The following is a 6,669-nucleotide window of genomic DNA, read 5'->3' on the forward strand; positions in this document are numbered from 1 at the left end:
CTTTATTATATATAGAGAAGCCGTGCAGTTGCAGCAAGAAAGAGAAGGTTATGAACAGTAAACCCTAGAAATTTTAATGTGTTCTGCCGTCCCTTGTGTGACCAGTCCGATGGCCAGTCTTGACCAATAGCCAGTTGTCCAGTAAAAAACTGGCCGGCTCTGATAGCTATCAATTCTAATCCGAACAAGCAACTTTGATTCAGGTTGGTTCAATGGCCGGTCTTGACCAAGTTGTTGCCCGCCCTGAACATTTCTTCAAGTTTCTGATATGAAGAATAACTACAACTGCCAGCTCGGATGCCAGCATGGACTCCATGTCAGAGGCTTCTTCAGGAAGGATGCGCGCATGTGCGGAGTTAGTTAGTTTGTTAGAATTCAGTTAGAATAAGCGGCATGTATACAACATGAGAATGCAGAGGAGGGAACTAGCCAGTCTTATGCATTATTCTTGCTTCTTCTCCAAACTTGTATTTCCTCTCTAGGATGACCACTGATCTCCAGTCAGTCTCATCATTGCTGTAATCAATTTCCAGAATTGTTCACTCCATCAATTCTCTAATTGATTCATTCGATTGCTTCGGATCATTTCGGTCCGTCATTTTCCTTTTTTGATTTCACTGGTTAACAGTGGTATCAGAGCTGTCGATTCCTCGGCAGCTATGGCGGAAGGAACGAGATCTCAGGACATTCCTAAATTCGAAGAAAGCTTCAGGAACACGATGAAGGAACATCAAGAGCAAGTGAATCAGGAATTGGAGTCCTTGCGGAGCATGGTGATGGAGCTAGGGCACCAATTGGTGCAGAGGAATCCCCAGAAGTCTCGACAACCCTCTGCATCTAATGAGGGAACCCCGGGATCGAGTCGCAACTCTCAGAATTACTTTGCGCCGTCTCGATTCACGAAGGTCGAATTTCCCCGTTTCAATGGCGAGGACTTTAGGAGTTGGTGGTCAAATGCGAGCAATTCTTTGACGTAGATGAGACGCCATCTCATGTAAAGGTCAAATTGGTGGTGATCCATTTGGAAGGAAGGGCCCTCCAATGGCACCAAGTATACATGAAGGGAAGGTTGACGCGGGAATTGCCAGGATGGGAAGAGTACGTGAGGGCGTTGGGGGATAGATTTGGTAGTAATCTGTTCGATGACCTTATGTCCGACCTTATGGGATTGAAGCAAAAGGGGAATGTCCAGAATTATATAGACTCATTTGAAGAAGTGATCAATAGGCTGGAGCTTCCAGAGAGTTACGTCGTTTGTTGTTTTCTCAGTGGCCTCAAGCCTGAGATTCATACTCATGTTCGAATGTTCTTCCCCAAGAAATTAACCCAGGCCATGACTCTTGCAAGATTGCAAGAGAATTGTGGCCTACTGCCTACGCCCGTCTCAAGGAGGAACCCGTGGCCAGAATCAAGTCCGCTGCAAACGATGGTGCCTCACACTAGCTCGAGTTCCCCTGCTTCTCGTTATCATGCCCAAGGATCGGGGCAGAGTACCGGTGCTAGACGGATACCAAGTGCAGAAATGGACATGAAGCTGGCCAAGGGATTGTGCTTTTGGTGTGATGAAAGGTACACTCCAGGTCATCAGTGTAAGAAAAGACAGTTGTATGCCATCGAAATGTTGGATAAGGCTAGTGAGGAAGAATAGGAGAAAGATGTGGGAATGGGGGAGGAAGAGATTTTTGTGGAGTTAGAGGGATCCCCAGCCATATCTTTACATGCCTTGGTTGGCATCCCATATTTCCACACTATGAAGGTGATGGGGCATGTGGGAAGACAATCGATCCATATTTTAATCGATGGAGGGAGCACTCACAATTTCTTACATCCGGAGGCAGCGAAACGACTAGGATGCAAGATTGAACCTACCCCAAGGATGACGATTTCAGTGATGCGGATGGAGCTTTTACTAATCTCAAGTCAACCTTAACTTCTGCCCCTGTGCTCGCTCTTCCCAATTTTGCAAAAGAATTCATCATCGAGACAGATGCTAGTGGTAGTGGAGTCGGCGCTGTGTTGATGTAGAAGGGGCGACCCTTAGCATATATGAGCAAGTCTTTATCTTCACGAAATCTGGCACTATCAACTTATGAGAAGGAAATGCTGGCTATGGTAATGCCAGTGCAAAAATGGAGGCCATTTTAATTAGGGTACATTTCAAGATCAAAACTGATCACCAAAGCTTAAAATATTTGGTTGATCAGCGGATCTCCACTCCATACCAGCAGAAATGGTTGGCGAAGTTGAGGGGATATGACTATGAGGTCATCTATAAGAAGGGGCGTGAAAATTTAGCAGTTGATGCCTTATCTAGGGTGTCCCATACAGGACAGCTGCAGGCAATCACTGCTGTTACCTCTACTATGGTGAACCAAATCAAGAGAATTTGGGAGCAGGACCCTAAACTCCAACAAATCATCTCTGCCAAACAACAGAACGTAGCCTTGCACCCTCACTATACATGGGAACATGATTTGCTTAAAAGGAAAGGAAAACTGGTTGTAGGTGATGACGCAGCCTTGAAGACCTCTCTTATACAGCTATACCATTCCACGACAGTTGGGGATCACTCAGGTGTATATGCTACTTATCATAAGATGACTTCTGTTCTATATTGGAAAGGAATGCATGCAGATGTCAAAAGTTTTGTCTTGGCTTGCGACACTTGCCAACGGAATAAATATGACACAGCAGCATACCCGGGGTTACTTCAGCCACTTCCTATCCCAGAAAAGGTTTGGCAAGACATCTCCATGGATTTCATTGATGGACTTCCAAAATCCCAAGGTAAGACAGTCATTATGGTGGTGGTCGACCGCTTGAGTAAATATGCTCATTTCATGGCCTTGAGCCATCCCTACACATCAGTTGAAGTGGCCCAAACATTTATGGACAACGTCTTCAAGTTACATGGCGTCCCCAACAGCATAGTCAACGATCGAGACTCGGTGTTCTTCAGCCACTTTTGGCAGGCGTTGTTTGCCTAATTAAAGACTTAGCTCCATCTTTCTTCTTCATACCATCCGCAGCCCGACGGCCAAACTGAAGTTCTCAATCGATGCGTAGAAACATATCTTCGCTGCATGACTGGCGATCAGCCCAAAAAATAGACTTCTTGGTTACCTTTGGCTGAATGGTGGTATAACACCACCTTTCAATCGACAGCTGGATTCACACCGTATCAAATTATATACGGGCAGCCATCCCCTCATCACATTCCTTATCTTCCAGGAACCGTTCCCAATGATACAATTGATAGGAGTCTTAGCTCACGGGAGTCTGTCATCCGATTACTCAAATATCATCTCGACAGAGCTCAGAATAGAATGCAACAGCAGGCTAACAGACATAGGTCTGATAGAAACTTTGATGTTGGGGACTGGGTTTTCGTTAAACTGCAGCCTTATCGTCAACAATCGGTAGCGCACAGGAGTTCTCACAAATTGGCACCCCGCTACTTCGGCCCTTTTCAGATTTGCAAGAAAGTGGGTGCTGTTGCGTACCAGCTGAACCTACCCCCTGCAGCAAAGTTCCACCCCACGTTTCACGTTTCATAGCTCAAAAGGAAGCATGGCAACTAGACTCTCCAAGTGACTCTGCCCCCTGCTACTTTACCAGTTGATTTGAGGTACCCCACGACCCTCTTGGCTTGCCGGATGGTGAAGAAGGGACTCGTACATGAGATTCAAGTTTTGATTCGAATTCCTTCTCGGAGGATGCGACTTGGGAATCTTACTCCAACATCAAGCTACACTACCCTGAGTTCTGCTCTACCCTTGAGGACAAGGGTCATTCCACTAGGGGGCATTGATATGAAGAATAACTACAACTGCCAGCTCGGATGCCAGCATGGACTCCATGTCAGAGGCTTCTTCAAGAAGGATGCGCGCATGTGCGGAGTTAGTTAGTTTGTTAGAATTCAGTTAGAATAAGCAGCATGTATACAGTATGAGAATGCAAAAGAGGGAACCAGTCAGTCTTATGCATTATTCTTGCTTCTTCTCCAAACTTGTATTTCCTCTCTAGGATGACCACTGATCTCCGGTCAGTCTCATCATTGCTGTAATCAATTTCCAGAATTGTTCACTCCATCAATTCTCTAATTGATTCATTCGATTGCTTCGGATCATTTTGGTCCGTCATTTTCCTTTTCTGATTTCACTAGTTAACAGTTTCCTTTGCGCACTTCACTTCTTGCTTTGTACTTGTGCTCAATGTTTCTTCACTTGAACTTCAAAGACAATAGCAATCACATAGAACTTCCTTAATCACAATCCAGTCATCTTTGAATTCTCCTTGCAAGTTAAGTTCATTTTACACTTACCTACAAAGCAAGATTGAAACAAAATATGAACCATAAAAGTGTCCGTTTGAATTAGCTGTTTTTTGGGGTGTTTTTGAAAAGCTTTATTGTAGCAATGTATATAAAAAAATTTTACTATAAAATTTTTTTGAAGTATTTGATGTATTATACGAATGAGATATTTTTTGAGTTATTGTATATAACTATAACATTGTATTTGAAAAACTTATTTTTGAAAAAATGACCAATCCAAATAGAGTCGTAGTTTCCTAAGGCCAAACACAAAATGCAGAAAATGTAACATATTCTACTATAATTACTAATAAAAACTCCTAAAACATACAGAAAACAAACACATTATATCCCATTAAATTCCATAAAACAAGCGCTTGTCACATATTATGTACAAAAAGAAACCCAAAATATGCTTGAACATAGTCTAATGTTAGGATGGTTGCAATGAACTATTTCGCATATCAAACAAGTTAACTTTCTCAGGTACATATCACTAGAATATGTTTAAGGAACATTTACTAGCCACTAATCTTATAGTTTAGGCTTTATATTATCAAACATTTTTTTTTTATTTTTTCCCACCAAGGAGCGGTGAGACTTAAGAAGTGAAAATGATACAAGGAGATTTGAACTTAAAATCTCTAATTTCTCGGATCTCAAGTTAAATAAAGTATATAGGTAGAAAAAATATGGTATTATGCTTTGACGTAAACAAAGTATGTAACTAAATCAAGGCCTCCTTAACTATCAAACATTGGTTATGTGCTTTCAAGTTAAATAAAATATATAGACAGAAAAAAGATGGTATTATGCTTTGAAGTAAGCAAAGTATGTAAACAGGAGAAAGATGATTGTTACATTGTGAATTACAATTAGAGTAATTAAGAGCTTCAAAATTCCTTTGCAATTTGGCCATAACGCATACAAGTACATCATACAATGACCTGACAACAAACCCCGCTCCTAATTCAATGTTTCTCGCCTTAAAGTTTGAAGAAAAAATATTACCCTTCTATATTTCTGGCTATGTTCTTCAACACTTGCCAAGCAGTTAGCAATGCAACAGGAATTGATCTTGCTTCCTATAGGACACAAAAATTTTATGAATCCTTTATTGCTGGGGAATAAATATGAAGATTGAAAATCAAAATGAAATGCTTAGGAAAGTAATAAACTAAAATACCTTAAAATTAAACTATGGCATTAGTGCAGAGGATGAAACTAATTTGCCATCTTAAATTAAATGAGGAATTAGTAAAATTTTCCCAATGTACATTAAGGCAGAAAATTAGAACTAGAAATGCTAAAGTGTTATGAAACAATTAAAAGTATGGATGTCCCTTTGTATTCCCAAGAGATTAATTCATGATTTATGGCTACATTATGTATAGAAGTTACAATTCATAAATCTATTCATGTAGTGGAGAAACCGTTTCATAAGTTTCTTCATATTATTGTAGTAGTGGGTGTTTAATAGGATTTATGTACCTTTGATCTTGTAGTACCTATATATAGAGGTACAATTGCAATTTTTTTCCTGTTTCCCAATTCTAATGAATGAGCACGTTGATGTACTGAGGAGTTACCAGCTGAAAGCAAAGTTTAGGCCACTATCTGTACCTATGCTCTGGGGCAGTACCAACCAAAGAAAAAAAGCAAAAATACAATATTGATGTAACTTCCAGAATTTCCAGTCATGCATGAATATGCCTGGTGGTTAGAGAAGGGCTCTTTCTTTTCTATTGTTAGATTAAGGATTAGAATCATGTGTTTTGTGAGAACCTGAAAAATTAGGTTATATTTTATTTTATTTCTTTGAATGCATTTTCTTTACTATAAATTATTACCTTAATTTTCTCGATATTTTTATAAGTGAGTCAAGTTTTTAAATCATTTTCCTTGAATAAGTTGGTTCATGTCAAGTTCGTAGCGCACTATGGACGTGGGACCCGCTAGCACGGTAAGTGCGATAAATTTTTGACAACTAGGTGAAGTTTTGTATAAAGGGATATTAGTTATAAGGTCCTAAGGGATAATTAGAGGTTAGCTAGAGAGATTAGCTTTGGAAGACAAGGAGATGAGATCAAGCCTTAAAAAAGCCAACTGTCGCGAAACCGTTGGATGTTAGATTTTGACCAAGTCTTCTTAACTTTACTAAAACCAAACATTGACCAAAATTTCCTCATTTCTTCCCATTTTTCTTAGTCTTGGCCGAAATTCTTGAGAGGAAAAAAAGGGAGAGAAAATTCATCTTCAATCCCAACTTTCTTGCTTGAATCTTGAGCTCCAACCATAGTTTGTGCAAACTACTCCATAAAAGTGCTAACTAAGGTAGATTTCAAGGTGTTGGT

This window comes from Coffea arabica, chromosome 2c, assembly GCF_036785885.1.
Source record: "Coffea arabica cultivar ET-39 chromosome 2c, Coffea Arabica ET-39 HiFi, whole genome shotgun sequence".
NCBI lineage: Eukaryota > Viridiplantae > Streptophyta > Magnoliopsida > Gentianales > Rubiaceae > Coffea > Coffea arabica.